This window comes from Lathyrus oleraceus, chromosome 3, assembly GCF_024323335.1.
Source record: "Lathyrus oleraceus cultivar Zhongwan6 chromosome 3, CAAS_Psat_ZW6_1.0, whole genome shotgun sequence".
Classification (NCBI taxonomy): domain Eukaryota; kingdom Viridiplantae; phylum Streptophyta; class Magnoliopsida; order Fabales; family Fabaceae; genus Lathyrus; species Lathyrus oleraceus.
Genome location: NC_066581.1, coordinates 77371562 through 77395903, shown reverse-complemented (window position 1 = coordinate 77395903; position 24342 = coordinate 77371562).

The following is a 24342-nucleotide window of genomic DNA, read 5'->3' as shown; positions in this document are numbered from 1 at the left end:
TATTTTGAAGACAAGCTGACTCACCGGTACTATACCAGAGCCAATTCTGCTAGAGTGATGGATCAACTTGAACAAGAGAACAGAGAGCTGAAGGAAGAGGTCGCTAGACTGAGTGCTCTGATGGAGCAATTTTTGGCTGCTCAGAATCAACCTTCTCCGCCTCCTGCAACTCCTCCCCAGAGGACTGTCATATCAGAAGTGGTTGCTCCGACTGTGCCAGCTGTTAGTGCCCATTTCATGCCGAATGCCATGCCAGCCGGGTTTCCGTGGGGTATGCCTCCGGGTTTCATGCCAGATATTCCAGCTCCTACATTTGCTTCTATGCCGGTATCTAGCCCGGTCCTTGCTGCTCCTCCTCCTGTCGTGCATACCATTCCCAGGGTAGACGACACCATCTATCATTCTGAGCCGTCTGAGGGCCCAGATGTTAATGAGAAGATGGAAGCTATGAATGACCAATTCCTCGAGCTCCGAAAGGAATTGAAGACCCTCCGAGGGAAAGATCTGTTTGGCAAGTCTGCTGCTGAACTTTGCCTGGTTCCCGGTGTGAAGATTCCGGTCAAATTCAAAGTCCCTGACTTTGAGAAGTATAAAGGGAACACCTGCCCTCTCGCTCACCTGGTTATGTATGCCAGGAAAATGTCTACTCAGACTGATAATGATCAGCTTCTGATTCATTATTTCCAGGATAGTTTGTCCGGTGCGGCTCTTCGTTGGTATATGAGCCTTGATAGTGCAAACATCCGATCCTTCAACGACCTGGCGAAGCCTTCGTCAAGCAATACAAATATAATGTTGATATGGCTCCTGACCGTGATCAACTCAGGGCCATGTCTCAGAAGGATAAAGAGACATTCAAGGAGTACGCCCAAAGGTGGCGAGAGTTAGCAGCTCAGATTACTCCGCCGCTGGAAGAGAAGGAGATGACTAAGATCTTTCTGAAGACTCTTAGTTCATTTTATTATGAGCGGATGGTTGCGAGCGCTCCCTCTGATTTCACCGAGATGGTGAACATGGGGATGCGTCTGGAGGAAGGTGTCCGTGAAGGACGGTTGTCAAAGGATGAGAGCTCTTCTAAACGGTATGGGGCGTTTAAGAAGAAAGATGGGGAGGCACATGCTGTGCAGTCCCATGCTAAACCAAGAAGACCCTCTGATAAGAGGAAGCCGGCGCGTCATCAGCATCAGGTGGCTCATATAGCACCTGTTTTCAGAGATAATTCTCAGCAGTATCAGCAGCCTAATCATCATCAGCATCAGCAACAACCTCAATATCAACAGCAACATCGTCCACAGCAACAGGCTTACCAGCCTCGTGGCAGCACCAGTAATCAGGCCAATTTGAATTATGATAGGAAGAAGATCAGTTTCGATCTCATTCCTATGTCATATGCTGAATTATATCCTTCCTTGTTGGAGAGGAAACTGGTTACACCCAGAGAGCCTCCGGATGTGCCTGCTAACCCACAATGGTGGTACAAGCCCGATCAACACTGTGTTTATCATTCCGGTGCTCCGGGACACAATATTGAGAACTGTTATCCGTTGAAGACCAAAGTTCAAGACTTGATGCGATGCGACATTCTGAGCTTTGAGGACTCAGGCCCTAATGTTACGAAGACCAAAGTCAGTGAACATGGTCCAGGGGTGCCCTGGTAAATATAAAGTCAAATATGTCAGCCATATTCGACAGTCATTAGTCGAGTTGCATCGTTTGCTGTGTCAATACAGTCATATGGAGCATGACCATGACAGATGTCGTATCTGCTCTGTTAATAGATTGGGTTGTCGCCAAGTGCGAAGAGAATTGCAAGAGCTGTTGGATGAAGGTACCATAAAGATTCTTCAGAATCGAAATGTTGATGAAGATGAACCAGAAGTGAATGTTATTTCTCCTGTGTTCAAATTACCCGAGCCTGTTGTCATCCGTTACGATGGTAGCAAGCCGAAGGTTTCTCCTTCTCTGATAATCAAGCCTGCAGGTCCTGTGCCTTATTCTTCGGATAAAGCAATTCCTTTCAGATATAATCCAGTTGCTGTGGAAGATGGGAAGGAAGTGTCGTTGCCTTCAACCTCTGTGGTAAATATTGCTGATGTGAGCGGGTTGACCCGTAGTGGTCGTGTGTTTTCTGCACCCCCGAAGCCTCGTGTTGCTTCTGATTCTGCTGAGCGTCCGGTTGGGACTGCAGTGAATGTTCCAAACCCGGCACTTGCTGTTGCCAAACCCTCCTCTGTACAAAAGACTCCTGCTTCTTCTGTTGGCCCGAGTGGCATTGTGAATGAAGAATGCGATGAGATGCTGAGGCTCATCAAGAAGAGTGAGTACAACGTTGTAGACCAGCTTCTACAAACGCCGTCCAAAATCTCCGTGCTATCTTTGCTTCTGAATTCAGAACCCCATAGGGAGGCTCTGCAAAAGGTATTGGACCTGGCTTATGTTGATCATGATGTCACTATAGAACAGTTTGATAGTATCGTTGCAAACATTACTGCTTGCAACACTTTGAGTTTCTGTGACGCTGATCTCCCTGAGGACGAATACACCGCTACAGGTTTCCCATTCCCTATTGTACCACTGGATGACACCGACAGAAAGTGATACAAATTTCTGACACCATGGGAGATCTTTGGATACAAAAGGACCCTTTTGTGGCATATGAGTTTCCATCCATATATGCAATAATGGAGCACAACATAGGAAAGTTCCACCCTTCTTCTCATGAAGAGTGTGGAAAGTATGGTAGAATTCTTCCAAGAGGAATGTCATTGGGTTTCCAGATAAGAAAACCTTTAGTGCTGAACAATCTATGAAGTTGTTGATGTTTGGGAATATGAAAATCTCATAGATCAACAATGCCAAGACTGCAATACAAGATTCCCATTTTTCTTCTTTACCAAATTTCCAGGCGTGACCTTCTAAAAACTTCCTCATGAACCCTTTGTCATCCCAACATGCTGCTAGTTCACCCACGTTGATACCCAACACTGCTGCTAATTTGGGCATAGTGAAGTCTTCTTCAATCTTTTGGAACATATTATGATCTTTGATGGAGCGATTCAGGGTTCTTTCAAACTCTTCCAAAGAGGGAGCTATTTGGATGGCTGAGAAAGTGAAGCAACACAAAGGGATATCATAGTACTGAGCCAAAGTAGTGAGAGCTCCATAGTCAACATTCTCGTTCATTAGATCCAGAATGTTTCCATAAGATACATGGTATTTGTACTTGACAGGTGCCAATTTGGAACTCAAAGCTTTCAAACTGTCCAATCGAGGTTCTTTATACCTGAAGGTGAATGTGTTTTTCCTGAGAAGAGGATTCATGATTGCTTTGGCAAAAGTCCTTGTAGTTTCCTGCGATAAACAACAGATACTAAGAGCTTTGTTTTTGTGTTGTTTATGTGTATGATGCATGAATGTATGAATGCACGAGTGTACAGTGCATAAGCATGGCTTTCGAAAGTTAAACACACAAGCAAGCATAGTATCATAGGTTCAAGATATGAATGGAGGATAACACTGATTGCTTTCCATATTAGGGATCTCATCGGTTGTGATCCAAGGTGTAGCGGTGTATTCGTCGCTATATGATTTATTGATTAAACCATAAGCAAAGCATACAATGAATTCGAGTCGCCACCGCACTTTTATTTATCCAAAGGACTGGCTAAAAAGCGAACAAAAGCCTAAGAAGTTTTACGCGTAGAAAACTAATTAAAAGATCAAAGAGTCTGGGTAAGGGGTAAATTACGCAATGGGAAGGTGTTAGGCACCCACTACGTCCTAGGTACTCCTAGGGAGCCCTTTTCACACTTGTTATATTAAATTGTTATTTGTTATGAAATATTTATTGTGCAAACATGATTGGGATGATGAGAAAAGAATATACAATTTAATTATTTTTGTGTTCGAACGGATGAACCCGTTGCCTACGTACCTTCCATCAAAGGTAAGGATCAAAACGCCGTAGTTCGGCTAAAAGATTTCCAAAAGTTAGTGGATTCAATTTTAAACACAAGCCTTAAGGTCTTACGTTATCCACGGGAGAAAACTCAACCTTATACATACAACAAGTCCACCATGTGAGAAAAGCTTCAACTTGCTAGTGAGGGGTTAACCCTATAATAAGCAAGGAAGACTTACAATTCAATCAACTAAGGACAAATAGGTGAGATTGACATCAACCAACTAGGATAAATCAAACCTATGGCTAATGTATGAAAACTTAACAAGAATGGACAAAGCCACAAAACCATTGAATGGGTGAAGTTAATTGATTATGATTATTCACAAAAAGGAGGGTCAAAGTATGATTAAGATTGATTCAAAAGAAGTACTATGAAATGGAGTTTGAAAAAAGTCAAGGACTTGGGTCCAGGTTTTTTAATTTAAAAGCATGAAGATGTTTGCACAATATTTATCTCAAGTTTTAAAAGCAACGTGTGAAAAGGTTTAGGACAAAATGGGATGAATGGATGAAGATGAAGTGTAAAACTTCCTAGAAGGTTCACCTCTTGAAATCATATAGAAGATGATTCAAGTGTGTCCTTTGGGATAGGCAATGAGCAATAACAAGCAAAGCAAAAGAGGAAAGTCAATCAAAAGTGGATACCGGATGCCAATCACTGGACTTATACCAATCTCCTAAAACAAAACTGGATATCAGAGGCCACTCTATGGACTTATACCAATCTCCTCAACAAAGAAATAAAAAAAAGTGGATACCGGATGCCAATCTATCTAGACTTATACCAATCTCCAACAAAGCAAACACTTGGATGTCAGATGCCAATCCATTTGGGCTTACTCTAACTTCCAACATATGATCATGGGAAAACAAATGCCAAATTACATGGACTTACAATTGTATCCTCACATAAATCAAACAAATGCATCAAGCAAAGAGAAGATGAATAGCCAATGAAATGGTCTTATACTCACTTCCATATCATAGGAACAATGGCCAATGAATGGTCTTACAATTGTCCTCAATGGGCAAACAACAAAGACATGTCACAAAGACAGATGAAATGATCATGCACTAATGAGCAATTAATGATGGTAAATGCACAAAGCATAACAGCAGACATGTACCAATGAACTAAGCAATCAATCAAATGAATCATTCAGCACACACTATAACCAAGCAATAAGGCTCATACAAAAGGGTTAGGCATTGAAGCCAACTGGAATAGGGTTACTGGTGCTCTTAACCTTGACATTGAGAGCCAAGGTGAAGCAGATGAAAGGATATGAGGGGTGGGCCTCATGCTCTTATCCCTGGTTAGGGAGAGCTTTGAATATCAGAAGGTGTGGGAGTTCAGAAAGTAGGAACTCTCTCCACAAGTTAGACTCGATAGATCTTGGGTTTTTACTCACTATGCATCAACACATGTGGTGTGAGCAAGGTGAGTGACTCACAGAATAGTAGGAGATAGGTTACATATCTCTTTTGTCTACCAATTGCCTTATTTAAAGGACTTTTCCTGCTTGGGACAAAAGTAAACAAGCACAAACATCGCCTCTTAAGGAGGACTTCAGGCAGTTGCCTGGCCAAGTAACAGGCCAGGTCTTCCAGACTACATGAAGAAAAAGGATTCTACCTCAATGCAAATGCTATCAAGCAAAGCAAAGCAAGTTCTTAAAAGAACTGAGCAACTAAAGGTACCTGAAATCAATCAAATAAAATTAATATACAACTCAAATTCAAAACCAATATAAGATAAGGATCAACAGTCAACACAATCAGTCAAATGTGCAATGCACAAAGCTCAAAGCATGTGAGCTAAGCATCCTACAAAACAAACAAGTTAGTTCATGATAATCAATCAAACTTAATCAACTTGCATAAGTCTCCTTAAGGCATTTGCTTCTTAACCTGAAAAGCAAACTTAAACATGAGAAACAAGACCACTAGGACAAGCCTAGGGTCAAAAGGAGATAAAAAAATCCCAAAACAGCAAGTGAAAGCCATCCAAAATCAAATTCAAACAATTAAGAAACAAACCCAAGTGGTTTCATGTTCATATCATTCATCATTATCATTTCATAAGCAAATTAGGTCAAAACATGTCATATAGAAGCACATAGAAGTCAACAGAATGACTCCACTCAAATCCAATCACAAACATTTCAAAAAATCCTCAAATAAATCATGCTCAAACATCATCCATAACATGATAAGCATACCAAATTTCAGCTCATTTGGATCAAAGGAAGTAGGTCAATGAAAATCAGAAAGTCAAAGCAAGTTCAAGCAAACTCATACAAAGCATCAACACATGCACCAACTTCAATAAATCATAAAACAGTGACAACACATAATAAATGAATGGGACCAAAGCCATGGCAAACTTTAAGATGTCTACAATTCACATGTCAAATTTCACATCCATCCAATTAAGCATGAGGATTTCACAAACCAAATACAAACATGTATCACAAAAAGTCAACAATTTGGTTAAACAGGGGAGAAATTCCAAATCAAATAGGAAATGCCATCAATAATTCCAGAACAATTCACATGTATTCTAAACATCCACAAGTATGTTCATGCAAAAATCCAGACCATTTTGAGTTCAATAAGCATGGTAATTAAAATCATGAAGTTGGACATGAATGGTGTGACACAAATTTTCACACCTCTATTCAAAAAATCATATCTCATCAACCAGCAATGATAAATTCACAAACTCTACACCAAAATCACCATGAACATGTCTAGTTTAAGCACAAAAACTTTCAGAGGCATTGGATTATGTATCATCATTTCACAAGCAAATTGGCATAACATACACAAAGTGGATACACATGAACAAACCCTAGCACATTTTAAAATCCACACGTGCAAAAAATCTGGAAAAATCATCATAATAAACTAGAGATCAAGAGGAGCATTTCACAAAAAATCCCATCAAATTTGGATTAAAAATGAGTGACTTATGAATTTTTGAAGATTGGGACACAAAATGAAATAAAAATGAAATAAGAAAATGATTTAAATGAAAATTAAAACCGGCAGTGGAAAAATCGTAAATAAGGGGGTCACTAAGTGAAACGCCGCGTTTCACTTAGTGAGGTGGCGTCCGGCTAATGGTCACATGGCAATGGAATAGTGAGCTCATGCAGAACAAAAATTCCACACAGCCAAACGCGTTTTCTGGGTTTTCAAATTAGGGTTCGTGTTACTGTTCATCATGTTCATCAATCGTGATGAACTTTTGTTCCAGATTTTGGAAACAAGCATACCAATCGAATCATCTAACAACATACATCAATGATCCAGCCTTAATTTTCAGTAACTCATGCTAACAAGGATGAATCGAGCAAAATAAAGTTTAACAACCAAACTTTGAATCCATATTTCTCTCTTAATACTTAACCATTTTCCACGATTTAAGTTTCATTGCAATCAGCATGGAGAGATCTTTCTAAAGCATAGCATGATTTTATCAAAAGCATGGTTCGAATTTCTTACCAGATTTGCAGAACTGTATTGATTCGTGGTTCTTTGGTTGTGTTTAGTTGAAACAGATGCACCTTCAAGTTCCAGATGATGAATGGAAGAAGGGTTCTAGCTCACTCTTACTCAGTCGTGCTCCAAAGTCCAACTGCCATGGAAGAGCTTCAATGGAACATTGTGGATTCTTTGCTTACAGTTGTGATTCCATGCTTGCAAATGCTTCCAAGATGATGGTAGGTGATGGCATAATCAACCAAGGCTCGAGCTCTTTGAGATTTTTCAGAAAAAGTTCAAGTGAGGAAAATGAGAGTTTGAGAGAAAATGGATCTCTGATCTGTTTTGGCAAAGTGTGGCTAGGGTTTTTGCAGTCCGAAATGAAGCATATATACTCTGTTTAATGATGCATAAGCTTGGTTAAGGCAGTGGTAATTGAAATTAACTCAAATGGAAATGTTTTGCCAATTAGTGAAATTCCACTTATGCTGCATGTGCATGTGCTGCAGTGCGAAAATTGGGCTTTAAGCACATCCAAAACATGATTTCTGAACATTGGCAAATGGTAAAATGCATTGGAAATGGTTAATTTGAAAAGTCACTTTTTCATCTCCTCTTTTTAAATTCAAACCACTTGAAAAAGGCCATTTTGATTGGATAATTTTTGGTGAATTGTGATGAAGGATTTGGATAGAGCACATCAAATATGACTTGTAGCAAAAAACCTCACTCAATTTGGCCAAATGGTTTGGAAGTTATCTCACTTTGAAGTTCAAATTTTTTTGAGAATGATTTGATCATAACTTGCTAACCACACATGAGAAATGAGTGTTCTTGGACTTTTTGGAAATGGGAGAACAAGATCTTCAACTTTCATGTTGGACAAAAATTCATTTGAAGCTTGTATGATGAAGTGAATTTTGAGGAGAAGAACTTTCTATTTTTGGCAAATTCCAATTACAGGTCAACTTTCTATTTTTGGAAATTTCTTGTCTGACCTCAAATTCTTCACTGTGGATGTTTGACATGTTATATGAGGCTTATATGGACATGAATGAGACCTCTCAGACCAATTCCCACCATCAAATCACTGATTAAATGCACAGTTGACCACAGTTGACTTTGCTAGGGTTTTGGTTGACTGAACCATGTTCTGATGAATTCCAAGCCCATACCACTTGATATCTTGATTCAAAATGATGTCACAACTCATATGAACTCTTTATGAATGATCATGGTGCCCAAATTCTTCAAGAATGGCCACCATCTATTATTCAATGGCTGATTTGACTGTTTTGACCTAGCTGGCTTCATCTGCAAGTAGCATGGTTAGATGACAATATTTTTGTACTTTTTGGTTAGTAGACAGATGAAAAGCAATGATACACAAATGCAATACATGCTTGGTGATCAAGAACCAGACTCACAAGATAACCCACCCACTAGGAGGGAAGCAAAGGTGTACAAAGATCCTTGAGGCAATGGTATGATATGATACGATGCCATGAGGGATCTTAGGGACAAAATTGGGGTCTTACAGATGCCCCTATTTAAGGTCATTCTAGCCGGAGAAGTGAAGTTTAGAAATCTTCATCTCGACGCGGTAGAATGGGCTTAAATAACAGTAATGAGACAAATTTTGGTCCCTAAGAGACCTCATGATGCAAATGTATGTATGCAAAAGACACAAACTCTGTGGGGATACAGTTCACACAGAAGAAAAGACGATCCATCGGAGTAATACACTCACCAGGAACAGAGACTCTAACAAGATTCTCATTGGGGATAGTAAAAGAAAAAGAATGCGTGAGCAGGACACGACTTCAAGTTGGGGAAAAACAAAACTGACACAGCGTGAACAAGACACGACTCTGATTAGGGTAATAACAGAAATCAGACTGGAGACCTCACTGGGGAGTGAAGGACTCACACTGGGGAAAAGAAAATTCCAAAGAAAAAAACATCTATTGGAGAGACACAAGCTGACTCCTGGGAAAAAGCAATAGGAAACTCCACTGGGGAAGCACCAAAGAATGAGATGTTACCGGTATAAGGGTAACAAACTCAGGAAGAATAAATATCTAAGACCGGTATAAGGGTGAGAGATATCAATCAACCAAGCATCTGAGTAAGACCTGGAAAAGGTACATAAACTCAGGAAAATCTGACTCCACAAGGGACCAAAGTCATAATAGGGAGCAGAAAGGAAGGAACACCAGGGATACCGAGGTATATAATAGGTGACCGACCAAAGCGTGAATTGGTATATATGCCAAAACACTCATCATCCGAAAGGAGGGCTTGAAAAAGCAAATCGACTTACAGGATGGACATTCGAATCCACAACGGGAAAACGAATCTTACTCAAAATGGGGACACAAACCCAAAGAGTGCATGAGATGTAATATCCATTACCGGCAGACCGTGGATAAGAATACTCGCATGAGATATATTATCTATTACCGTCAGAACGTAGATAATAAACTCGCATGGTAAGAAACACCAGAGATACCAAGGTATATAATAGGTGATCTACCGAACACGTGAATTGGTATATATGCCAAAACACTCATCATCCAAAAGGAGGGCTTGAAAAAGCAAATCGACTTACAGGATGGACATTCGAATCCACAACGGGAAAACGAATCTTACTCAAAATGGGGACACAAACCCAAAGAGTGCATGAGATATAATATCCATTACCGGCAGACCGTGGATAAGAATACTCGCATGAGATATATTATATATTACCGTCAGAACGTAGATAATAAACTCGCATGGTAAGAAACACCAGAGATACCGAAGCATATAATAGGTGATCTACCGAACACGTGAATTGGTATATATGCCAACACACTCATCATCCGAAACACAAACTGGTTAAAGGATGGATATTCGATTCTACAAAGAATAAGAATCTTGCTCAGCTGGGGAAAATCAACAAAGGATTCCAACTAAAGAGCGCTTGAGACATATTATTCATTACCGGCAGACCGTGAATAATATACTCGAAAGGAAAAGACACCAGAGATACCGAAGTATATAATAGGTGACTAACCAAAAAGAGAGACAATCGATACCAAGCATCCGGGTAAACGAAAGACAACTCAAAGGGATAAATTGCAAGCATCCGACAATTATCCAACACAACAAATATTTGATTCCACAAAGGGAAATAACGAATCTTACTCGACCAGGGAAACACAAAAGGCTTCGACTGAAGAGTGCATGAGATATATTATTCATTACCGGCAGACCGTGAATAACATACTCGCATGGAAGATTATCCACAACCGGTTACTGGGTTAATAACGGATAAATCAACCGAAAAGAAAGGTATCGGGATACCAAACTAGTTATACAATGATGACCAATCAAAGGGAACAACAACATTACCAACACAAGGGTAAATGAAAGGAGACCCGCTGAGGATAAATTGCAAGCATCCGGCAATTATCCAACTGTACCACAAGGCACAAACTCCGTTGGGGAGAAACATCAACACTTGGGATTTACAACTACCGAATACGGGGTAGAAGACCACAAACTCAACTGGGGATAGAAATCACCACAGGGAGACACCAACTCTGTTAGGGATAAAACCACTACAACAGGAATCCACTTACAATCAGGACGAACCACAAAGGTTACCTCTGTCAGGGGAAAAGAGATAGGACTTACAACTACCGAATACGAGGTAATGGCCATACTCTGGTGGGGATAACCATGAATTAGGGTTAAATCTACCGAATACTGGGTAGAAGACCAACAACTCTGCGTGGGGATAGAACAAATCACAAATCCGCATGGGAAACCAAGATAGGGCTCATAACAAACCACAAACTGCTGCAGAGCAGGAAAAAAAGGATTTACAACTACCGATTGCTAGGTAGAAAATCAAAACTCTTGCCGCAGAATAAAGGTATATAACCACCAATTCCATCAAAAGGGCAAGGAAAATAGGACTTACAACTACCGGTATGAGGGTAGAGGCCCTAAAAACTCCGCTGGGGAACAACCCACTGGGAAGCACAAGACAAATGACAAATAGCCAATCCGGGAATAATCCGAAAAGACAGACTGAATCAAAAGACGTCCTAATGAGGATGTAACTCAAATAGGAAAATCCATCCCAATATATATGTTGGGAGGAAACGGAAGAAATCGTCATCCACGAGGATATATCTCAGTGGGGAACTGCAGAAGGAAAGACAACAGACACTTTCTGCTTATGGGGCTGACTCTATATGGAGAGATTTAACACCCGACATCTGCTAGGGGAGATCTATTAGGGATCTTCACCACCATAGCAAGGAACAATCAACAAAAGATATATGGCAAGAAATGCAACATGAATATCTGAATGTTTATGGATATGCATGAATATGCGTGATTTATGTTTGATGAATGCTGACAAAACAGACATATCTAACACAAACAGGTCCAGGAATCAAACGCCCGATATCATACTTCCAGGGGAGAAACCAACTGGAAAACCAATCTGCGGAGATCTACAGGCTATAAAGCATAGATCTGCGGGTACTGCTGAGAAAGCAGAGGCTTAGAGATATCAGGGAACACCAAATCTCTGAGTGATGGATCAGCAAACAACCTAATCAGGGTACAGAAAGTCACAACGGGCAAAACAGCCACCAAGACGAATCTGTTGGGGAACAAGAGAAAATCTCGAAGATCCGCAGGGGATCTCAGCATCAACTGAGAAACAAAAAGCTCTGCAATTCCAAACAACTCCGGGGAACAACCCACTGGGAGAACAACATCATCCAAGTAGAATCCAACTGCATAAGCAACTCTACTGGGGAAAACTGCTGCTGGAGAAAACTGAGTCTTCAACAACACTCTGCTTGCAACTATGCTGGGGAACAACCCCATCACAAGATCTGAAGAAAGAAGATACTACCAAACCAGGAACATGAACCAAATGTCTTACCTGTTGGAGATCATGCCACCCTTGGGAGAGCATGCCACCCTTGGGAGAGCACTGAGATATTCTTGAGTATCCTTTCGACCTTGTGAATATTCACTTTGTTTAAAACAACCAATTTTGAAAATTTTGATTTGTTTAAAAATAATGATATTTTATCAATTAAAACATGCAAAACATTTGTTGAATTGAAACAAATAAGAGTGCAAATAATTGGATAAAAAGCTCAAATTCATTTGATGGAATGGTAGCCTGCCAATGGCAAGACTCCATAGATCTGTATAAATTTGAAATCAGTGATATATATTGGAAGAGGACTACATTGAACATAATGATCCTTTCTCTACCAATTTGAATCTCGATGTATTCGAAGCTTCAGTTGACGACGAATCGAGAATCCTCTGACGAAAAGACAGCTGGTGAAACAGAAAGTCTTGTCAGGATGCAGTTACTTGCCAAATCCCTAATTTTTGCCTAGATTGCCCCAGGGTGAGGTACTCAATCTAGCGGGATGCAAATATTCTTTTTTTTAAGTCTCTAATTTTTGCCTGGATTACCCTTGCGGGTTCTCCACCGAGACGCTCATTTTTGCCTAAGCCGCCCTTTCGGGTTTTCAACTTAGCGAGCTATTCTGTTTTTTCTTTTGCATATACTTTTCTTTTTTTTTTTAGGCAAAGTATCTCTTGACTGCATCTGAATTCACAGGACGAGTGAAATCCTCCCCATCCATTGTTGTAAGCATCAAAGCTCCGCCTGAAAAGGCTCTCTTAACAACATATGGACCCTCGTAGTTTGGAGTCCACTTGCCCCTGGAATCGGGCGCGAAAGACAAAACTTTCTTGAGCACGAGGTCACCTTCTCGGAACACACGAGGCTTGACCTTCTTATCGAATGCTTTCTTCATTCTCTGCTGATATAACTGACCATGGCACATGGCAGTTAAGCGCTTCTCTTCAATCAAATTCAATTGGTCATAACGACTTTGAATCCATTCAGCATCAGTCAACTAGGGATTTGAGGGTATAATTTTTTTCTTTTTCTTTTGAAAAATATTTTGAAATTTTTTTCCTGATTTTTGATTTTTTCCTTCTTTTTCACCCTCTTCTCTTTTTTCTTACATTACATTTGTAATGCCCCAGTTTGACTGTTTTGCTGATTCTCATGATACAGCTGAATGAGCCTCTTTCGTGCTCAAGACGATGGGTAATCTCATCAGGAATCCCCTTCAACATCATCTTCCTCTGCCTCAAATACAAGGAATTCAAGATTGGGAGATGGCGTTGGATCATTATGTTCAATGGGTTTAGAAATCCCTGCATAATGATTCTGGATAATGAAAAGCTTTTGAATTTTAAACAAGCAAATCATTTATGCAGATGAAAAAGCTGTTTTCTTGTTTTTCAAGGTTTTTTTTGTGATCACTGATTTCATGCAAAAAAGCAAAAAGTGAAAACAAAGGAAAAACAAATGTTTAACAATGCATTAATTGAATGAAAACATCATTGTATATATGCTTTGCCAACAATGTCATCACTTCTCCTTTTGGCATGGGAGAAGGGTTTCAAACAAAGTGAACAATTACTCTGATCTATGGATGACCGTATGAACATCTACAGCGACCCAATTGTGGCAGACACCACCAGGAATAACGAAGTTGTTCACGTCCTCTGCATCCTCTTCCAAAATAGCAGCAACTTCCTCTTCAGGTTGATCATCATGGATGAATCCTCCACTTGTGAACAAACCTTGCTCATTATATGCCCCAGAACAGTAGCCAATGCCAGCCCGGGATCTGTTATCTTCAAGTTCAACCACCTTCCCTAATCCAGCAACTGCACCACATTCAATGGCCAGCTTTGCATCACGGTAGGAAGTGAATGAAGGAGACTTCTTCTCGATTGGTTCGTCAATAGATAAAGCTTGGAATGGAGTTCCAACTTCATCCTCAGCGTCAATGTACGAGAAAGAAGACAGATGGCTAACCAGGAGAGCCTTTTCTCCCCCTACCACAACCAGTTTCTTATTTTTCACAAATTTCAGCTTCTGGTGTAGGGTGGATGTCACGGCGCCAGCCTCGTGAATCCATGGTCTGCCTAAGAGACAGCTATAAGATGGGTGGATATCCATTACCTGGAAAGTAACCTGGAAATCACTTGGTCCAGTTTTGATTGGGAGATCAACTTCCCCAATCACGGTCTTACGCGACCCATCAAATGCTTTCACAACAACCCCACTCTGCCTCATAGGAGGACCTTGATATGACAATCTGGAGAGTGTGGTTTTTGGCAATACATTTAAAGAAGATCCAGTGTCCACCAGCACATTGGACATTGCATCAGATTTGCAATTCATGGAGATATGTAAAGCCATGTTGTGGTCTCTTCCCTCCTCAGGGAGATCAGCGTCACAAAAGCTCAAAGTGTTACAAGCGGTGATGTTTGCAACAATACTATCAAATTGCTCAATGGTGACGTCGTGATCAACATACGCCAGATCCAAGACTTTCTGCAGAGCCTCCCTATGGGGTTCTGAATTCAGCAGCAGAGAAAGAATGGAAATCTTGGATGGCGTTTGTAGAAGCTGGTCTACGACGTTGTACTCACTCTTTCTGATGAGCCTCAGCATCTCATCAGATTCTTCATCTACAATGCCACTCGGGCCAACTGAAGAAACGGGAGTTTTTTGTACAGAGGAGGATGGTTTGGCAACATCACGTGCCTGATTCTGAACATTCACAGCGGTCCCAACCGGACGCTCAACCGTATCAGAAGCAACAGCCTTAGGAGGCGCAGAAAACACACGACCACTTCGGGTCAACCCACTTACATCAGCGACGTTGGTCACAGAAGTTGAAGGCAAAGGCACTTCTACCCCATCTTGCACGGCAACAGGGTTATATCTGAATGGAACGGCCTTATCAGATGAATAGGGCACAGGGCCGGCAGGTTTAATGAACAAAGAAGGGGAAGCCTTCGGCTTGCTGCTATCATAGCGGATAACAACATGCTCGGGAAGCTTGAACACTGGAGATATAACATTCACTTCAGGCTCGTCTTTATCAACATTGCGATTTTGCAGAATCTCAATGGTACCCTCATCCAACAACTTTTGGAGTTCTCTTCGTACTTGATCGCAACCCAAGCGGTTAACCGAGCAGACGCGGCACTTGTCGTGGTTATGCTCCAAGTAGCTGTACTGACACAGCAAACTGTGTAATTCAACCAACGACTGCCTAATGTGGCTTACATATCTGACCTTGTACTTCCCAAGGCATTCCTGAACCATATTAACAGATTTCCCATGCGCAGGCAATGGATTCTTGGTGACATTCGGGCCTGAATCTTCAAAACTCAAGATTCCACATCTCATAAGGTCTTGAACCTTAGTCTTGAGTGGGTAGCAATTCTCAATGTTGTGGCCCGGAGCACCGGAATGGTAAACACAATGCTGGTCTGGCTTGTACCACCATTGTGGATTTGCAGGAATGGCAGGAGGATCCCTGGGAGAAACCAATTTCCTTTCCAACAAGGAAGGATAAAGCTCTGCATATGTCATAGGAATTGGATCGAAGCTGATCTTCTTCCTATCATAACCCAAGTTAGCTTGATTCGTTGTACTGCCACGAGGCTGGTAAGCCTGTTGCTATGGACGATGTTGTTGCTGATACTGAGGTTGTTGATATTGCTGCTGATGCTGATATTGCTGATGTTGCTGAGCATGGTCTTTGAAGACAGGTGCTATATGAGCCACCTGGTGCTGATGACCGGCACGACGTGCAGGCTTCCTCTGAGCAGAGGGTCTTCTATGCTTGGGATGGGATTGCACAGCATGTGCTTCCCCATCCTTCCTCTTAAACGCCCCATATCGTTTAGAGGAAGAGCTCTCATCCTTCGCCAATCGTCCTTCACGGACACCTTCTTCAAGACGCATCCCCATGTTCACCATCTCGGTGAAATCAGAGGGAGCGCTTGCTACCATTCGCTCATAATAGAATGAGCCAAGAGTCTTCAAAAAGATCTTGGTCATTTCCTTCTCCTCAAGCGGTGGAGTGATTTGAGCTGCCAGCTCTCGCCATCTCTGGGCGTACTCCTTGAACGTTTCCTTGTCCTTCTGCGACATGGACCTGAGTTGATCTCGGTCAGGCGCCATATCGATGTTGTACTTATATTGCTTGACGAAAGCTTCGCCAAGGTCATTGAAGGATCTGATATTGGCACTGTCCAAGCTCATGTACCATCTGAGCGCGGCACCAGACAGACTGTCTTGGAAATAATGAATCAGAAGCTGATCATTATCAGTCTGGGTAGACATCTTCCTGGCGTACATGACCAGGTGAGTGAGTGGACAGGTGTTCCCTTTATACTTTTCAAAGTCTGGTACTTTGAATTTAATCGGTATCTTCACACCGGGAACAAGGCACAACTCGGCAGCAGACTTGCCGAATAAATCTTTGCCTCGAAGAGTCTTCAATTCCTTTCTCAGCTCAAGGAACTGGTCATTCATGGCGTCCATCTTTTCATAAACGTCCGGGCCCTCAGATGGCTCGGAGTGATAGATGGTGTCGTCTACCCTTGGCATGGTATGCACGACAGGAGGAGCGGGAACAGGGACCGGGCTAGATGCCGGCATGTGAGAAAAAGTTGGAGCAGGCCGATCAGGCATAAAACCTGGAGGCATTCCCCAAGGGAACCCGGCTGGCATAGCATTGGGCACCGGAGCACTGGCTGGCACAGTCGAAGTGGAGACCTCTGAGATGACCGTCCTCTGGGCAGGCGTTGCAGGCGGTGGAGAAGGTTGATTTTGAGCAGCGAGGAGTTGCTCCATCAAAGCGCCAAGTCTGGCGACCTCTTCCTTCAATTCTCTGTTCTCTTGTTCTAGCTGCTCCATGACTCTCGCAGAATTGACTCGAGTACAATACCGGTGAGTCAGCTTGTCTTCAAAATAAATGAAGAACAAAGAGTTAGGACAAGAAGACCAGAAACAAAGGGTACCTGCTTATGCAAAAATGATGCATGAAATGCTTGTGCAGATGCTTTATTTATTTTCAAGGAACCCTTAGGGTATTATTTGCAATATTTTGAATAGTCAAAGCATTTTAATTTCTTGTGGAAAATATTTCATTCAATATATCGAGACAAAGAAGTACAACATTTTTTGATCATTACAAAGAGAAAAGGGAAATAAACATCCTATGGATCCCTAGAAGCTCGGGATGCTGGAAGACGAGAAGTACACAGCTTCTTGATCTCTCTCTCATAGGCCGCTTCCATATCTGCTTTCTCCTTTGCAAGTCGATCATACCTCCTCTTCCAGAATTTGGAAGACTGAGGAAGCAGAGAGGTCCAAGTGTCGTTCGGATCGTCGATCACTCGATGCTCGAGGAACTCAATCACAGCGTCCTTCTCCTTAAGCTGCTGAAGCAATTCTTCTCTTTCACGGATCCAAGCACGTGAAAGGTCTTCTTCTCTCAACTCCTCTACACGTTGGGTAGGGAGGGTTGAAGGCCCAGCCACATCCAACGGTGTAGGTCTCGGGTGATCATACGGCATTAAGTACACGGCATCTCTCTGTCTGACCCAAGAGGTGTATGGCTCCAAAGCAATGCAGTTCTTTGGACCCAACTCGTTCCTACTCTTCTTGTGAATACTGCGCCAAGCACGGACAAATCTGGCCTTCAGGCCTTGGGGATCTTTACCCTCCTGGAAGAACACACCTTCTAACAGAATGTTATGAGGTTTAGCCTTCAGGGGGAACCCAAGCTGACGTCGTGCGAGAATGGGATTGTAGCTGATCCCACCACATGTGCCAAGAAGAGGCACATTAGGGAATTCACCACAATAGTCAATGATCTGGACGGTATCATACACACGATCATACCAAGTGATATCATCATTGGTGAGGGACATAAGTCTCTGGGACCACCGTAGACATCCCTTGTTCTCCTTGAAAGCAACTGTCTGCGGCAAGTGCGAAATAAACCACTTGTACAGCAGAGGTAGACAGCAGACAATAACTCCTCCACCCTTTGCGTTCCTCAGATGCAAAGAGACATAGGCATCGCCCAACAAAGTCGGAACGGGATTAAGAACTGAGAAGATCCTAATGGCATTCATGTCCACGAACTTGTCGAAGTTGGGAAATAACACTAATCCATAGATGAGCAGCACAAACAAGGCCTCAAAGGCATCCTCACTCATGGCCTTCCCATAAAAGGTAGCTTGGGCAATGAGGAACTCGGAAGGAAAACCCTGAATTCCGCCTTTGGTAGTCAGATTAGCCCTAATCAGATCTTCATCTATGTGCAACAAGTTGGAAATCTCTCGAGCAGTCGGAATACTCTCTAGGCCACTGAACGACACTTGATCCAGGATCGGAATCCCAATGAGATGAGAATACTCCTCCAAGGTTGGCAGCAACTGGAAGTCCGGAAATGAGAAGCAATGATACAGCGGATCATAAAACTGAGCCAGAGTACTCATCAACCCTTCGTCAACCTGAGTAGTCAGCAGAGGTAGAAGCTTCCCATAGCGAGCTTTGAAACCCAAGGGATCTAATACATAAGATGTCAGATTCCTTAACTCTTTTACATCGGGCTGTTTAAAGCTGTACTTCTTTGTATGCCTTTTTGGTCTTTCCATGTCTGAAAATTTTGCAAATAAACCCTTTTTAAGTTCCTTGAAAATTTTCTTTTTTCTGATGACATGAAGTGCAGATGAATGCATGAATGCATGAATGCAACAATCACACTCAAGGATCAAACAAGTCACACCAAACAAAGGTCATGGGAAAGCTCATTGTATCCCTAATATCAATCATCCATTTTGGTGGATTTAGGTTTTCACCTTATCGACACCCAAGTTCCATTGATATTAACGGTACATGAACCGGCTCGAACATCCTTAATATCAACCATCCGTTTTGGGGGATTTAGGTTTTATACCTGATCAACGCCCAGGTTCCATTGATATTAAGGTTGTCTGAACGACTCAACCACGAATCATGGGTTTGTTGAGAGTCACGAGCATGGAGTCTCGGTTAAGAACCACCCAAAGGGAGTGTACTAGGGTTTAAACCTGCCAGACATGTTCTATCAGAGGTTCCCATAATCATCATTCCATCTTTCGAATATTATCGGAGGAACGAATACTCGTATTCTAAAAATATTCTCAAGAGAAACTCTTATGAGTGTAGTATCGCGTAACAATCGCATCAGAACTTACATCTGAACGACCTCCGCACTACGTTCCTAAGAAAATAGGCCAAGATGGGTTTGGTAAACTACGGTCCTTGGCTTCTGCGGCACATGATTGAAAGAATAATGCCTAACCACAAATAACTTGTGTGACATTATTAATCCAACATGACCTCCACCAAGTGAATGGACTCGCAAGTCAACTGGCTAAGGAATACTCCACACCAGTCAACAAGACTATGCCATTCTCCTATCCTAGAGTGCACTCGAGTTCGGGTATAGAACTCATCTCACAGATCACCAAAGCAAACAACAATTGTATATCAAGCAATTCAAACATTACAATCAATACAGTCATCCCAAATGGTACAAAAATATGTCATATAACAAATAACAATATAGCACACAACAAGGGTGAAAAGTAGGCAATACAACCAAGGATTTTATCAATCCCCAGCAGAGTCGCCACTTTTCTGTAGCGGTGTATTCGTCGCTATATGATTTATTGATTAAACCATAAGCAAAGCATACAATGAATTCGAGTCGCCACCGCACTTTTATTTATCCAAAGGACTGGCTAAAAAGCGAACAAAAGCCTAAGAAGTTTTACGCGTAGAAAACTAATTAAAAGATCAGAGAGTCTGGGTAAGGGGTAAATTACGCAATGGGAAGATGTTAGGCACCCACTACGTCCTAGGTACTCCTAGGGAGCCCTTTTCACACTTGTTGTATTAAATTGTTATTTGTTATGAAATATTTATTGTGCAAACATGATTGGGATGATGAGAAAAGAATATACAATTTAATTATTTTTGTGTTCGAACGGATGAACCCGTTGCCTACGTACCTTCCATCAAAGGTAAGGATCAAAACGCCGTAGTTCGGCTAAAAGATTTCCAAAAGTTAGTGGATTCAATTTTAAACACAAGCCTTAAGGTCTTACGTTATCCACGGGAGAAAACTCAACCTTATACAAACAACAAGTCCACCATGTGAGAAAAGCTTCAACTTGCTAGTGAGGGGTTAACCCTATAATAAGTAAGGAAGACTTACAATTCAATCAACTAAGGACAAATAGGTGAGATTGACATCAACCAACTAGGATAAATCAAACCTATGGATAATGTATGAAAACTTAACAAGAATGGACAAAGCCACAAAACCATTGAATGGGTGAAGTTAATTGATTATGATTATTCATAAAAAGGAGGGTCAAAGTATGATTAAGATTGATTCAAAAGAAGTACTATGAAATGGAGTTTGAAAAAAGTCAAGGACTTGGGTCCAGGTTTTTTAATTTAAAAGCATGAAGATGTTTGCACAATATTTATCTCAAGTTTTAAAAGCAACGTGTGAAAAGGTTTAGGACAAAATGGGATGAATGGATGAAGATGGAGTGTAAAACTTCCTAGAAGGTTCACCTCTTGAAATCATATAGAAGATGATTCAAGTGTGTCCTTTGGAATAGGCAATGAGCAATAACAAGCAAAGCAAAAGAGGAAAGTCAATCAAAAGCGGATACCGGATGCCAATCACTGGACTTATACCAATCTCCTAAAACAAAACTGGATATCAGAGGCCACTCTATGGACTTATACCAATCTCCTCAACAAAGAAATAAAAAAAAATGGATACCGGATGCCAATCTATCTGGACTTATACCAATCTCCAACAAAGCAAACACTTGGATGTCAGATGCCAATCCATCTGGGCTTACTCTAACTTCCAACATATGATCATGGGAAAACAAATGCCAAATTACATGGACTTACAATTGTATCCTCACATAAATCAAACAAATGCATCAAGCAAAGAGAAGATGAATAGCCAATGAAATGGTCTTATACTCACTTCCATATCATAGGAACAATGGCCAATGAATGGTCTTACAATTGTCCTCAATGGGCAAACAACAAAGACATGTCACAAAGACAGATGAAATGATCATGCACTAATGAGCAATTAATGATGGTAAATGCACAAAGCATAACAGCAGACATGTACCAATAAACTAAGCAATCAATCAAATGAAGTCATTCAACACACACTATAACCAAGCAATAAGGCTCATACAAAAGGGTTAGGCATTGAAGCCAACTGGAATAGGGTTACTGGTGCTCTTAACCTTGACATTGAGAGCCAAGGTGAAACAGATGAAAGGATATGATGGGTGGGCCTCATGCTCTTATCCCTGGTCAGGGAGAGCTTTGAATATCAGAAGGTGTGGGAGTTCAGAAAGTAGGAACTCTCTCCACAAGTTAGACTCGATAGATCTTGGGTTTTTACTCACTATGCATCAACACATGTGGTGTGAGCAAGGTGAGTGACTCACAGAATAGTAGGAGATAGGTTACATATCTCTTTTGTCTACCAATTGCCTTATTTAAAGGACTTTTCCTGCTTGGGACAAAAGTAAACAAGCACAAACATCGCCTCTTAAGGAGGACTTCAGGCAGTTGCCTGGCCAAGTAACAGGCCAGGTCTTCCAGACTACATGAAGAAAAAGGATTCTACCTCAATGCAAATGCTATCAAGCAAATCAAAGCAAGTTCTTAAAAGAACTGAGCAACTAAAGGTACCTGAAATCAATCAAATAAAATTAATATACAACTCAAATTCAAAACCAATATAAGATAAGGATCAACAGTCAACACAATCAGTCAAATGTGCAATGCACAAAGCTTAAAGCATGTGAGCTAAGCATCCTACAAAACAAACAAGTTAGTTCATGATAATCAATCAAACTTAATCAACTTGCATAAGTCTCCTTAAGGCATTTGCTTCTTAACCTGAAAAGCAAACTTAAACATGAGAAACAAGACCACCAGGACAAGCCTAGGGTCAAAAGGAGATAAAAAATCCCAAAACAGCAAGTGAAAGCCATCCAAAATGAAATTCAAACAATTAAGAAACAAACCCAAGTGGTTTCATGTTCATATCATTCATCAGTATCATTTCATAAGCAAATTAGGTCAAAACATGTCATATAGAAGCACATAGAAGTCAACAGAATGACTCCACTCAAATCCAGTCACAAACATTTCAAAAAATCCTCAAATAAATCATGCTCAAACATCATCCATAACATGATAAGCATACCAAATTTCAGCTCATTTGGATCAAAGGAAGTAGGTCAATGAAAATCAGAAAGTCAAAGCAAGTTCAAGCAAACTCATACAAAGCATCAAAACATGCACCAACTTCAATAAATCATAAAACAGTGACAACACATAATAAATGAATGGGACCAAAGCCATGACAAACTTTAAGATGTCTACAATTCACATGTCAAATTTCACATCCATCCAATTAAGCATGAGGATTTCACAAACCAAATACAAACATGTATCACAAAAAGTCAACAATTTGGTCAAACAGGGGAGAAATTCCAAATCAAATAGGAAATGCCATAAATAATTCCAGAAAAATTCACATGTATTCTAAACATCCACAAGTATGTTCATCCAAAAATCCAGACCATTTTGAGTTCAATAAGCATGGTAATTAAAATCATGAAGTTGGACATGAATGGTGTGACACAAATTGTCACACCTCTATTCAAAAAATCATATCTCATCAACCAGCAATGATAAATTCACAAACTCTACACCAAAATCACCATGAACATGTCTAGTTTAAGCACAAAAACTTTCAGAGGCATTGGATTATGTATCATCATTTCACAAGCAAATTGGCATAACATACACAAAGTGGATACACATGAACAAACCCTAGCATATTTTAAAATCCACACGTGCAAAAAATCTGGAAAAATCATCATAATAAACTAGAGATCAAGAGGAGCATTTCACAAAAAATCCCATCAAATTTGGATTAAAAATGAGTGACTTATGAATTTTTGAAGATTGGGACACAAAATGAAATAAAAATGAAATAAGAAAATGATTTAAATGAAAATTAAAACCGGCAGTGGCAAAATCGTAAATAAGGGGGTCACTAAGTGAAACGCCGCGTTTCACTTAGTGAGGTGGCGTCCGACTAATGGTCACATGGCAATGGAATAGTGAGCTCATGCAGAACAAAAATTCCACACAGCCAAACGCGTTTTCTGGGTTTTCAAATTAGGGTTCGTGTTACTGTTCATCATGTTCATCAATCGTGATGAACTTTTGTTCCAGATTTTGGAAACAAGCATACCAATCGAATCATCTAACAACATACATCAATGATCCAGCCTTAATTTTCAGTAACTCATGCTAACAAGGATGAATCGAGCAAAATAAAGTTTAACAACCAAACTTTGAATCCATATTTCTCTCTTAATACTTAACCATTTTCCACGATTTAAGTTTCATTGCAATCAGCATGGAGAGATCTTTCTAAAGCATAGCATGATTTTATCAAAAGCATGGTTCGAATTTCTTACCAGATTTGCAGAACTGTATTGATTCGTGGTTCTTTGGTTGTGTTTAGTTGAAACAGATGCACCTTCAAGTTCCAGATGATGAATGGAAGAAGGGTTCTAGCTCACTCTTACTCAGTCGTGCTCCAAAGTCCAACTGCCATGGAAGAGCTTCAATGGAACATTGTGGATTCTTTGCTTACAGTTATGATTCCATGCTTGCAAATGCTTCCAAGATGATGGTAGGTGATGGCATAATCAACCAAGGCTCGAGCTCTTTGAGATTTTTCAGAAAAAGTTCAAGTGAGGAAAATGAGAGTTTGAGAGAAAATGGATCTCTGATCTGTTTTGGCAAAGTGTGGCTAGGGTTTTTGCAGTCAGAAATGAAG